General features: G+C 40.8%; 1 pseudogene; it reads left to right on the top strand.

Moving 5' to 3' along the window:
* The first annotated feature begins 1503 nt into the window (after window positions 1-1503).
* The window catches only part of LOC145797438 (protein PSK SIMULATOR 2-like), a 185248-nt pseudogene continuing 172669 nt past the window's right edge, over window positions 1504-14082 (top strand).

Raw genomic sequence — 14082 nt, 5'->3', positions numbered from 1 at the left:
TCACTTCTCTTAAAAAATTAAAGTTACAGAATTTTCACTATATTCTTCTGTACATTTAACTGATTAACATATCATGAACTACAGGTATGAGCTACATTACCAGATGACTTACGTTTGGAAAGGTACGTTATCAGCCCTTGCTAAATGTAGTTGACTAACCATAAGATAAGCACTTTTCCATGACAAATCATTCTTTATAATTTTATAGGTTGTCTGCACTAGGAGCAGATGAAATGGCAGCGCATGTTCAATGAGAGGAGGGTGTAGACACTCTGCAAGCGCATTCGCAAGGTATGCATTGAAAGCTTTGATTGATTTTTACTTTTAAGTGACAACCAAAAGCTTTATCGTCACCTCCATAGTGTTCATGACCCAAGAACATGCAATTAGAAAGTTGTACACATATTTCATAAATAACAATCTGCAAATATCAAAGACACACACAACAATATAACACAAGCAAAACAATAGTCATCGGAAGGAGATGATGGTAGTCAGAGTCAACAAATACTGTAACTACTAGTGTAATTTCATAGAAACATTGACAAGCACTAGAGGCGGTGGCTTTAAATCCTATTAGCATAAACTGATGAGATTTGAATAACAAATAAGGCCTAGCACACATTAAAAGCTTCACGTCCATAAAACATACAAAACAAGTATTATCCTATGCTAAAATTACCTGTTAAAAGAAAACTCATTGAACTGGTTTCAGATGAGATCACAATTTGCAGCACTTTGTTAAGTTGGTGCCCAAAAAAAAAAAAGGAAAACAATCATAATATTGTTGAGTTTTGAACACACGACACAAGTATTTGAACTGTTCCTAATTTAATCTTTTAGCTCCTATCAAGAACAAAATCATGAATCATATTTGCTAGTACCAACCCACCGTTTCTCAGACATGCATTCAAGTAACAAGAAATAATAAAATCTTCAGGAGGAAATACATCATTTCATAGTGTCTAAGATGCATCAAAGATAGATGACATTTGAGGCATTTCTGATTACAACTTCCAGAGTACTGATGAAAATACATAAGCACACATAACAAGGTCTAAAAGGTGATCATTGGTCCTAATAATAACATTGCCGTTCCAAAAAGAAATTAAAAAATAAACTTTTATGTAGAACATGGGTTGAAAATTTGTTGATTAGTTTTTACATAATGTAAAAACGAAAGGAAACAATATTTACAATACTAGATAGGGAAAAATACCAACATGCTAATTGTTTAATAATGTGGCCATCGGAGAAAAGCGAATCCCTTCTCTAAAGAACTTCCTAGCTCACGTCCATGTCCAACAATTGAATACACATGCACCCACTCCGCTTGCACGGGGATTAGATTTGCATACAAATATATACACAAATATGACACTGATAGTAGACTCATTTTCTGTAGTGCAAGGCTTGCCCTTCCAGGTCTAGAAGATAAAAGTATAGTGAGTTCAACGATTCCGGTTGCCACTGACAAAAGCCCCTTTTGTGGCAATCAAGCTCATGCCACTTCCTCTAGCTGATAGCAGTGAACCTAAAGACATGCAATTAGTTGTGGGCAAGTATGAACCTATTGTTGAGGAAACAACAACACCAGAACCAGTAACAACTGAAGTAACAAAAAGTGACATTGAGGACGCATTCTATGTGGATCCTGATGACATTCCTACAATCAAGCTCAACATTGAACAGTTCACACAGTATCTACAGAACTATATGCCAGAGAATATGGAACTACATGTAGGAGATATGTCTGCGTCCATCCCTACACCCAAACTGAAGATTGTGAGTCGACTACGGACAGAGCATCATGTGTAAGTAGGAATCTTCGAATTAAATATTCACCGTGACACATACAGTTGAATTTTATTTTCCTATTAGACCAGGAAATTTTGTAATCCGCGGTCAATTCAGTTTGATTGAAGTTACTGTCCAAAAGATAGTAGTTAGAAACTCTTTAATAAATGAAACCCCCAACCAGAAAAACAAAAACTTAGCTTGCTACCTTACCAAGCCCGTGGGGATCAAGTTAGATTTTATTTTGTAACGCCCTCAAAAAAATACATAAAACCCATCTCTTTAGACATGCATTGATACAAAGAAACCAACAATCTTTCCATTAAACTGAGTAGTTCTTACAAAAGTATTACATGTTAACAACAAAAGCAAATGCCCTACGGGCTTACAGCTTTCCAAGTTAACACTTGGTTACAAAAAAAAGAGTGCTAACTCAATACATATTAAGCCCTTGGCTTGAATTTACATGTAATACATCAAAAGAAAGCAAATAACAAAACAGTCTGTCTGCCTCTAGCCTCCCAAGCTATGTCCTTGGAGGTGGCATGCTACCTGTACCTGAAAATGATGTCCCATAAAAGGTGAGCCACAGCCCAGTAGAAATACACTAAACCAGCCATAAATAATGACTAAAAGATTAGCAGTTGATAGATGGTCAACACAGATACATCCATATATATATCACATTTCGATTTCATGACTTTAAGTCCATGTTACACTTCATTTCTCATTCCTTTTTCAACTTTGAGTTTGAAAACAAGGCTCAAGACTTAGCCAAATAACTTGATGAGAATAAGACTCATCTTAAAACACTTTCGAAATTCAAGGTGGATACACATTTGGATGCTGTATCAATAACACATAAGCCATTCCCACATTTTACGAAAGATACACATTTCGGTGCTGTATCAACATCACATAGAATCACTTATATACTTTACAATTGATAACGATATATATTTTAGTGCCATATCAAATCAATTCAAACACTTCCATAACCAACACTTGATACAGATTGTAGTGCTGTATGAATGTCACACAAAATCCGGTTTAGAGGTCCATCCCCTATCTTCCCCTAAACCGTGGAGTACATCCCCTATCTTCTGCCCCACACACAATGTATATAAACATAGATCATATACACAAACAATCAATACATAAAGTCGATGTATTATTCCAACCGCTATATTCAATAGCATACTCAATCGATTAGTTTTAGTTCACGTAATCATCATGCATTGTCTACAACAATCATGGCTATCCTCCACCGATATTCCAAAGCAGTTATTTCTAAACAGAAAATAAATGCACCAAATGGATAAAATATCAACATTCAACCTAGGTGAGCGATTGAATGAATCCAGCTACACCCTTTACTTCCTTAATCTTTTAATTTGAATATTCTCAATTCAATTCCTCATTTCTCAAAATTAATTATACAAATTAATTTATCCAACTAATTAGGGCGTTTTCCCATAATTAACATAACAACCCCAAGGTTCCACTTTCATCCATAGTTCATCATTTACATCATTTCTCTATGCCAAGCATGCATATAGGTTTAATTATAAATAAAACCCCATCTTTTGTGAAATTACACAAAGACCCAAACTTTCTCAAAATTACCCAACAACCCTCAACATATCAAAATGCTAAAATTAAAAGACAAAGTTCATAAAGAGGAGTAGGATATCCCTACCTTGAAGTTAGAGCTCAAACGGGGAAGGAGAAGAAAACCAAAATGCTCCAAACTCAAAGATCCACGGATCAAAATGGAGCCCTCGACGATCCACACACTTTTTACAAAGACCGGAGGATAGGGAGACACTCTAACTAGATCAAACCCTAGAGAGAAGGGAGTTTCTAGAGAGAGGAGCTCTCAAAATATCTTTTTAGAAAGTAAGAGAGAGAGAGAGAGAGAGAATGTAAAAAGTGATTTTAAAATGCCTAGCTGCCAACTGATATACGACATTCCCGCTCGAGCGGAGAACACAACGCTCAAGCGTCAAGAACAGAAGAACTAGGTACGCTCGAGCGCAAGAAGGCCCGCTCGAGCGCCAAGACACAAGAATAAAGTACATCCGCTCGAGCGCGAAAACTAGTCCGCTCGAGCGTAGATTTCCCCCTCCCAGAACTTACACCAAAAAGTACTACCCGCTCGAGCGCCAGAGTACCCACTCGAGCGCTACCGCTCGAGCGTAAAAATCACACCTGTAGAAGTTTTGCAGGGACACGAAAAACTGGAAGTGTGCAATCTCCGCTCGAGCGCAACAAGGCCCGCTCGAGCGCAACGACCAAAAACCTGGCAACAAGATTTCAGACCAAGGTTCGACCCACCTGTTCGAAACATGCCCAACGCATCCTAAAACTCAAACAAATGGAATTAAAGGATGACAACATGATAGATACAACTACCAACTCCACGGAACCGAGTTCGGAATATAACAGAACAGTAAATGGACAACCGGGATCGCTATAACCTCCCCCCCTTAAAGAATTTCATCCCCGAAATTAAATACAAGTTTTTCAAAAATAAGATTTTCTCAATTCCCAACATTATCACAATGCGAATTTTAACAACTCGACCCATTACTGGTCATCTCATCTCTTTTCAAGAGGCAGTTTACAACATTTTCCACAACATGCATTATAGTTATGCATTCCCTGAAATTCCACAAATTTCAATACTACATTCCACAATTCTATATCATAATCAGTATTTATGATATATTTCCATTTCTACAATACATCCAACATATGCAATGTTACATTAAACTTCCATTTTGAGGCAAGTTTCAAAATACTTCCATTAAATCAAAACATAAACCATGTTTTACAACCTAAAATATACTCAATACTCTTAAGGTTCAACAATACAACAAAATATACAATACATGCTCAAACATCCATAAATAGATCCGGATATCTCTCTCGGACCTCCAACTCACGTTCCCAAGTGGCTTCCTTCACTCCGTGATGTTTCCACAAGACGTTTACCAAGGGAATGGTCTTGCCTCGCAAGACTTGATCCCGCCTATCCAAGACCCGAACTGGTCTCTCCTCATACGAGGCATCCTCATCTACCTCCAAGTCGGTCCAATCTAACACATGGGACGGATCCGGCTCATACTTCCGAAGCATACTCACATGAAACACGTCATGCACTCCGGACAACTGCGGTGGTAAAGCTAAACGATAAGCGACCTCCCCAATCCTCTCAAGGATCTCAAGGGGACCAATAAACCGAGGGGATAACTTCCCACTCTTCCCAAACCTCATCAAACCTCGCCTAGGTGATATTTTCAAGAAGACATGATCACCTACCTCAAATGCCAAAGGCCTCCTCCTACGGTCGGCATAACTCTTTTGGCGACTCTGGGCTGTAACAAGCCTCCTACGGATAAGCTCAACTTTCTCCGTCGTCTCCCTAACCAACTCCGGACCCAACAAAGGTGCATCACCCACCTCGGCCCAACACACTGGAGACCTACACAGTCCGCTATACAAGGCCTCAAACGGTGCCATGCCGATGCTAGACTGAAAACTGTTGTTGTAGGCAAACTCCACCAATGGCAAGTGCCTCTCCCACGTCCCACTAAAGTCAAGGACACAACCTCGAAGCATATCCTCAAGGATCTGAATAGTACGCTCGGACTGCCCGTCAATCTAAGGATGATAAGCCGTACTAAAGGTCAACTTAGTGCCCAATGCACTCTGCAAACTCTGCCACGACCTAGCAGTAAAACGAGGATCTCTATTTGAGACGATCATCACAGGGACCCCGTGCAATCTCACTATGTCCTGAATATACAAGTCGGCGAGATGATCTACCGAATCTCTCACGCGCATAGGAATGAAATGCGCCGACTTACTCAACCGGTCTACAACCACCCAAATGGCATCACTACCCCGCTGAGTCCTCGGAAGACTTACAACGAAGTCCATAGTGACATGCTCCCACTTCCACTCGGCAATAGGCAAGGGTTGCAACAAACCCGCTGGCCTCTGTCTTCACTTGCTGGCAAGTAAGGCACTTCGATATGAAAACAGCCACATCTCTCTTCATACCCCGCCACCAAAACTGGCGACCCAAATCCCGATACATCTTAGTGCCTCCCGAATGCACCGCAAGGCGTGAATGATGGAACTCTCGGAGTACTTCCTCTCGGCAAGACTCCGGCACAAACAAACGGTCTCGGTATCTCACACTATGGTCGGGATACACCATCAAACCCTTCTCAACTTTCCCACTGGAGATCTTCTCTCGGAAGGACTCTACCTCAAGGTCACCTCTCTGTGCCTCTAATACTCGGGTCACAAGTGTAGGCTGTGCAACAACAGAAAACAAGGCCGCAGCCTCAACAGATTCGCCCAGTAGTAAATCGAACTCGCCAAGTGCACCCAACATCTCCCATTCCCGGATGGCTATACAAGCTACGTCACTAATGGATTTCCTACTAAGGGCATCGGCCACAACATTGGCCTTTCCCGGGTGATAGTGCAACTCAAAATCATAGTCCTCAATGAACTCCATCCATCTCCTTTGCCTCAAATTCAAGTCTCTCTGTGTAAACAGATACTTCAAACTCTTGTGGTCCGAGAACACCTCGAACCTCTCACCATAAAGGTAATGCCTCCAAATCTTCAAGGCAAAGATCACTGCTACTAACTCTAGGTCGTGTGTAGGGTAATTCTTCTCGTGTATTTTCAACTGACGTGAGCCATAAGCTACCACTTTCCCCTCTTGCATCAACCCACAACCTAAACCCTCTCATGAGGCATCACAATAAACTGCATAACCCAACCCTCTCTCCGGAATAATCAAGACCGGAGCGGTGGTCAATCTAACCTTCAACTCTTGGAACGAATTTTCGCAAGTCTCACTCCACACAAATTTGACCCCTTTTCGTGTCAATCTAGTCAACGGCGAAGCTAGCCTGGAGAAATCTTTCACAAACTGACGGTAATACCCAGCTAATCCCAAAAAACTGCGGATCTCAAAAATGCTCTTAGATTGTGCCCAATCTTGTACTGCGTCTACCTTGGATGTATCAATAGACACCCCTTCCCCGGATACCACATGGCCTAAGAATTTGACCTTTGCTAGCCAGAACTCATACTTCCCAAACTTGGCATACAGCCTATGGGCTCTAAGCAACTCAAGCACCACTCTCAAGTGTTCCTCGTGGTCCTCCTCAGAAGGCGAATAGATAAGAATGTCGTCCACGAAAACGACTACAAACCGATCCAAGAATTCCCAGAAGATCCGGTTCATCAAGTCCATAAAGACTGCCGGTGCATTGGTAAGCCCGAATGGCATCACCATAAACTCATAATGGCCATACCGCGTACGGAATGCCGTCTTCGGAATATCCTCCTCCCTGACCCTCAACTGGTGGTAACTCGATCTCAAGTCTATCTTAGAGAAACAATGGGAACCCTTCAACTGGTCAAACAGATCATCTATACGGGGCATAGGGTACTTATTCTTGACCGTAGCCCGATTCAACTTCCGGTAGTCTATACAAAGTCTCAAGGCACCATCTTTCTTTTTAGCAAAGAGGGTCGGTGCTCTCCACGACGAAACACTAGGGCGAACAAAACCCTTATCTAGCAATTCCTGGAGCTGAATCTTCAACTCACTCAACTCGGCTGGGGCAAAACGATAAGGTGCCATAGAAATCGGCGCTGTGCCGGGCACTAAATCAATAGAGAACTCTATCTCTCGGTGAGGTGGCAAACTAACGAGATCCTCGGGAAAAACATTCGAATACTCACAAACCACCCTCGGCAATACAATCTGGGTCTCATCACACTCACCACTCATAAAGCTAGCAAGTAGACCACTAAGCTTATTCCGCCCTCGCGGATCATATATCGGTGGCAATACACTACCAACCCGATCCCCCAAGAAATGGAAACACTCCCCACTCAAGGTACAAACTGTGACCCTCTGGCGGTAGCAATCAATAACAGCCCGGTATGACGATAGCCAGTCCATACCCAAAATAACATCAAAACCCTTCATGGGCATGACAACAAAAGGAAAAGGAAGCCTATGGTCGGCGACCTCTATATCACAACCTCTAACACCTTGTTTCAAGATCAACTCTCCACCAACAGGCGATACTACACATATAGGAGATGCTAACTGTGCCAACTCCAATTCCAAAACAGATGCAAATGCAGCAGATACAAAAGAATGAGATGCACCCGTATCAATCAATACGCTAGCAACCGAGTTGCAAAACAGAAAGGTACCTCTCACTACTGATGGAGCCGGTGCTAGGTCCTGCGCGGTAACAGCATACACGCGCCCTGTAAGCCCCTAATCCAACTGCTCACCCCTCGGAGCAAACGACTGCTGCACTGACTGGGACGACGAAGCTCCCGGATTGGCCCTCGAGGCCTGCACAGACTGAGCTGGCTGAAAACCCTACGTCTGCCTAGAACTAGACGCGCCCGAAGTGGCACTCAACTGTGGGCAAAACCTCTTCAGGTGCCCAGGCTGACCACACTGATTACAAGACAAGGGCTAACCCCTGCCCTGACTCTGGCTCTGCGGTCTAGCTGAAGATGAAGCAGCTCTCTGACTTCCTCCCCTCTGTGGGCAAACTGAAGCCTTGTGGCCCAACTGACCACACTTGTAACAGGTGAATTCCCCCTAATTACCTCTCCCCGAGCCTGCACTCGGCACTGGAAAGGTCGACCTAGCAACACCACCCTGAGACTACTAAGGGTTAGCACCCCTCTGTCTCCTGCCATCACCCTGACCATCTTGGCTCCTCTTGGAGCCTCTCTGTCCCTCCTCTTCCTACATCATGATCTCCATATGGGCTGCAGCATCAACCAAGCGCCCATAATCTCGGATCATCGAGCCTCCAACCCTCATCTTGAGGCCGCGCCTCAATCTCTTCTCGAACTCAATACAACGGCGTTCCTCGGACGCCACAAGTTCAGGTGCGAACCTGGACGAGCTAGTGAAAGCAACCTCATACTCAGTTACTGAAGAACTCAACTGCAAAAGCTGACAGAACTGGTCTCTCAGCTTCTCCCTGACTGCTGGAGACAAATACTTCTCCTGAAAAGCCTCCACAAAAGCCTCCCACGTGCCAGCAATACGGCCCCTCATGTATTTCCACCACTGACCCGCACCCCCTTTAAGCTGGAAGGATGCCAAGGTCACTTTCAACGCTCCATCCTCGATGCCAAGCATCTCGAACATCTTACTCATTTGCTCTAACCACTCGTCAGCCTTCAGTGGCTCCTTCAGATCCCCAATAAACTCGTCCGGGTTAGACCAGAAGAACTCCCTTTTCAAGAAGAAAGGCCCTGCCTCAACAACCTAGGCCTGAACTGGAGCCTGAACCGGATTCTCAGCTCAAAAAATATTCACAGACTCCCTCAAAGCATCGGCTATCCCTCGGGCTAAAGCGCCCATAGCCTCCTGACCTGCTGGCTCGGCCACATTGGCCTGGCCAACCCCCTCCTGCTGTGCCGGAATATCATCCGGTAAAGGCATCTCTTGCCTACCACGTCTGCCACGTCTACCACGTCCTCGTCCTGACATCCTAATAAAGGTAACGAAGAACGTTAGCACATTCATAAATGTGCCAAAACTAAACACTCACGTCCTAATACATGGACAACTGTAATTCACTCCACGTAAGTACATAAACACATAAGCACTTACGAATTTCATTTCTAGATAATGATAGTCTCGAGGCGTTACTAGAGTTCCGGTTAGAAATAGCATCGATCAAGTGCTTTTCTAACAAGACTCACAGAAACCCAAGGCTCCAATCAACATCCTAGAAACTAAATCCCATACCCATGTAGTCACATAAACATGTTATCAAATAAACACATAATGTCGCACATAAGTCTCAAACAAGCGAGACAAACCCATTGTGATACTAATCACTTCCTACGTACCCAAAGTATTCGAACCCGGTACGCTCTGATACCAAGTTGTAACGCCCTCAAAAAAATACATAAAACCCATCTCTTTAGACATGCATTGATACAAAGAAACCAACCATCTTTCCATTAAACTGAGTAGTTCTTACAAAAGTATTACATGTTAACAACAAAAGCAAATGCCCTACGGGCTTACAGCTTTCCAAGTTAACACTTGGTTACAAAAAAAAGAGTACTAACTCAATACATATTAAGCCCTTGGCTTGAATTTACATGTAATACATCAAAAGAAAGCAAATAACAAAACAGTCTGTCTGCCTCTAGCCTCCCAAGCTATGTCCTTAGAGGTGGCATGCTACATGTACCTGAAAATGATGTCCCATAAAAGGTGAGCCACAGCCCAGTAGAAATACACTAAACCAGCCATGAATAATGACTAAAAGATTAGCAGTTGATAGATGGTCAACACAGATACATCCATATATATATCACATTTCGATTTCATGACTTTAAGTCCATGTTACACTTCATTTCTCATTCCATTTTCAACTTTGAGTTTGAAAACAAGGCTCAAGACTTAGCCAAATAACTTGATGAGAATAAGACTCATCTTAAAACACTTTCGAAATTCAAGGTGGAAACACATTTGGATGCTGTATCAATAACACATAAGCCATTCCTACACTTTGCGAAAGATACACATTTCGGTGCTGTATCAACATCACATAGAATCACTTCTATACTTTACAATTGATAACGATATACATATTAGTGCCATATCAAATCAATTCAAACACTTCCATGACCAACACTTGATACACATTGTAGTGATGTATCAATGTCACACAAAATCCGGTTTAGAGGTCCATCCCCTATCTTCCCCTAAACCGTGGAGTACATCCCCTATCTCCTCCCATACACACAATGTATATAAACATAGATCATATACACAAACAATCAATACATAAAGTCGATGTATTATTCCAACCGCTATATTCAATAGCATACTCAATCGATTAGTTTTAGTTTACCTAATCATCATGCATTGTCTACAACAATCACGGCTATCCTCCACCGATAGCCCAAAGTAGTTATTTCTAAACAGAAAATAAATGCACCAAATGGATAAAATATCAACATTCAACCTAGGTGAGCGATTGAATGAATCTAGCTACACCCTTTACTCCCTTAATCTTTCAATTTGAATATTCTCAATTCAATTCCTCATTTCTCAAAATTAATTATACAAATTAATTTATCCAACTAATTAGGGCGTTTTCCCATAATTAACATAACAGCCCCAAGGTTCCACTTTCATCCACAGTTCCTCATTTACATCATTTCTCTATGCCAAGCATGCATATAGGTTTAATTATAAATAAAACCCCATCTTTTGTGAAATTACACAAAGACCCAAACTTTCTCAAAATTACCCAACAACCCCCAACATATCAAAATGCTAAAATTAAAAGACAAAGTTCATAAAGAGAAGTAGGATATCCCTACCTCGAAGTTAGAGCTCAAACAGGGAAGGAGAAGAAAACCAAAATGCTCCAAACTCAAAGATCCACGGATCAAAATGGAGCCCTCAACGATCCACACACTTTTTACAAAGGCCGGAGGATAGGGAGACACTCTAACTAGATCAAATCCTAGAGAGAAGGGAGTTTCTAGAGAGAGGAGCTCTCAAAATATCTTTTTAGAAAGTAAGAGAGAGAGAGAGAGAGAATGTAAAAAGTGATTTTAAAATGCCTAGCTGCCAACTGATATACGACATTCCCATTCAAGCGGAGAACACAACGCTCGAGCGTCAAGAACAAAAAAACTAGGTACGCTCGAGCGCAAGAAGGCCTGCTCGAGCGCCAAGACACAAGAATAAAGTACATTCGCTCGAGCGCGAAAACTAGTCTGCTCGAGCGTAGATTTTTCCCTTCCAGAACTTACACCAAAAAGTACTACCCGCTTGAGCGCCAGAGTACCCGCTCGAGCATAAAGAAACCCGTTCGAGCGTAAAAATCACACCTGCAGAAGTTTTGCAAGGACACGAAAACCTGGGAGTGTGCAATCTCCGCTCGAGCGCAACAAGGCCTGCTCGAGCGGAACGACCAAAAACCTGGCAACAAGATTTCAGACCAAGGTTCGACCCACCTGTTCGAAACATGCCCAACACATCCTAAAACTCAAACAAATGGAATTAAAGGATGACAACAAGATAGATACAACTACCAACTCCACGGAGCCGAGTCCGGAATATAACAGAACAGTAAAGGGACAACCGAGATCGCTATATATTTTATGAGTATTGACAAAAAAACCATTGAGACATTAATATTTGTTAAATAACACAACTTGCTAAGATACTTTTTGCTGCACAACTAACTCCTTCCATCTTGCTGCAGGTACAAACTTCCAGATTCAGACCCTCTCCTAGAAGGGGTTAGTTACCTCCACTTTTGTTCTATAAGCATTTGTGAACAATTAGAAAAAAATGTAACAACATACGTATCCGCACACATGAACTTCATTTAGAGTATATAAGTAGCACGGGTATGGCCAAATGGTAGACCAGCTTCACGCAAATAAAATTTACCGCACCATACCTTGGGACACAGTAGAGACAAGGACGAGAGGATCATTTGGGAGAGGGAGTTGCATTTCGATTCTCTCACGATTGTAAAAATTTGTGTAGCTAATCTATTAGGCAATAATAGATATAAATCAAAATGAAAAGTTTCATACAAATATATATAATAATAAAAAAATGGTAAACCTCATCATGAGTGTGTTAAAATCAGACAACTATTCATTCATAACTGGATACATTGTGGACAAATACAACTGTCCAACTCCTCTCTCATTCTCAATGTCATGCGCGATTCTTAAATACTCATTGTACCCCCATTTTTTACCCTACGAATTTTGAATTACGAAAAACTTTCTAAATTTCTTTTAGCCGTAACCAATTTTGACAACTACATGGCAAACAGTTTCTTTATTAGGTTGTTCTCCTTTATATAATACATCATTATTAGACCGGAAGAATTTCGAACCAACCGTCATGGTTCCTAATACCGGTTGAGTCGTCATAGTCAATATAAGATATTCCTCATTACAGTGAGGTATTTTGATGAACCCATCAATGGTTTTATTTTTTATCGTATTATTTCTATTTCTTAACCTCACACTATATATCATTGCAAACTCATAACAATATTCAAGCAAACCTCCCCTTATGATTCAACTCCTACAACAATCCTAACCATAGTTTCAATAGTGGTTGTCGCACTTAAAACATAGCAAATGTGATTACCATTATGATTTTTTACATCTATCATCTATGGAAACCATCTACGGTTTGCAAGAATAACCCATTTATCTTCGTCAACTTTTAAATGTATGAAATTTCATCCAAAAAAATAAAATAATAATTAAGTTAAAAAATAAATACACCATAAGTCTTATGTATTAAAAACAAAAGCAACAAAATAAAAAATAAAAAATCGTGCACTTGTTGATTCAATCTATTGACTAGCTACAAATTCATCGCTAAATTTATAAAATGTAGGTAACAAACTTCTTAGCCTTCTATTATCATTTTCATTGAATTTCTTATCAGACTCAACAAATGCCTTTTGCATTATTTCAGAAATAGTATTGTTTCACACTGTTGACATGTTTTAAATAAACAAAAAAAATTATTGATGAAAGAGAGCGCTATTCCAGTTTCAAATGTTGAGATGAAGGGAGGAAAAGCAAAACAAAAATCAAAATTTAACCCATCTACGAACAAAAAAAATAAAATAAATAAAATAAAGGACAACTTTCTCTACATCAACAAAACCCTCGCTATTGACATTGATTGGGGAAAGGGAGGGAAGCAGCAAAAACGAATCTTTTTGGATATAAAGGAATAGGGTCTTAGCTCATTCAAAGATTTGTTTTTTTCGTTTTCCTCCATTTCTCCAATCAATGTCTCTAGAGAGGGTTTTGTACTTAATTTTTTTTGTTGGCATGTGGGTTAGGTTTTGGTTTTGGTTTTGGTTTTTGTTTTGTTTCTTTTCTCTTCATCTCAACATTTGGAATTAGAATAGTGCTCTCTTTCATCAGTAATTTCTTCTTATTTGTTTACAACGTCTCAACAGTGTGAAACACTTATTTCTGAAGTAATGCGAAAGGCATTTGTTGAGTGCGACAAGAAGTTCAATCAAAATGATAATAGAAGGCTAAGAAGTTTGTTACTTGCATTTTATAAATTTAACATGGATTCGTAGCTAGTCAATGGATTGAATTAACGACTGGTGTAAGTTTTTTTTTTTTTTTTTTTTTGTTGATTTTGTTTTTAATAGATACGACTTATAGTTTATT

Source organism: Camellia sinensis, chromosome 8, assembly GCF_055761805.1.
Source record: "Camellia sinensis isolate YWXY chromosome 8, ASM5576180v1, whole genome shotgun sequence".
Lineage (NCBI taxonomy): Eukaryota > Viridiplantae > Streptophyta > Magnoliopsida > Ericales > Theaceae > Camellia > Camellia sinensis.
This window is presented reverse-complemented; position numbering and strand designations above follow the sequence as displayed.